Here is a 487-nt window from a genome sequence, read left to right as displayed (position 1 = left end):
ATTTTTTTTTAAAGATTTTATTTATTTATTTGTCAGAGAGAGAGAGAGCACGAGAGTGAGCACAAGCAGATAGAGTGGCAGGCAGAGGCAGAGGGAGAAGCAGGCTCCCTGCTGAGCAAGGAGCCCGATGTGGGACTCGATCCCAGGACGCTGGGATCATGACCTGAGCCGAAGGCAGCGGCTTAACCCACTGAGCCACCCAGGCGTCCCTATTCTTTTTTTTTTTTAAAGAAGATTTTATTTATTTGATAGAGTGCGAGCCAGTGAGAGAGAAACAGCACACAAGCAGAGGGGAGAGGCTGAGGGAGAGGGAGAAGCAGACTTCCAGCTAAGCCGGAGCCAGATTCAGGACTTGACCCCAGGACCCTGAGATCATGACCTGAGCCGAAGGCAGACACTTAACAGACTGAGCCATCCAAGTGCCCTCTTTTTTGTTTTAAAGGTTTTATTTATTTATTTATTTATTTTTAAAGATTTTATTTATTTA

This window comes from Enhydra lutris, unplaced genomic scaffold (genome assembly GCF_002288905.1).
Source record: "Enhydra lutris kenyoni isolate GAN:26980312 unplaced genomic scaffold, ASM228890v2 scaffoldscaffold69, whole genome shotgun sequence".
Lineage (NCBI taxonomy): Eukaryota > Metazoa > Chordata > Mammalia > Carnivora > Mustelidae > Enhydra > Enhydra lutris.
Note: the sequence above shows the minus strand (reverse complement) of the source record.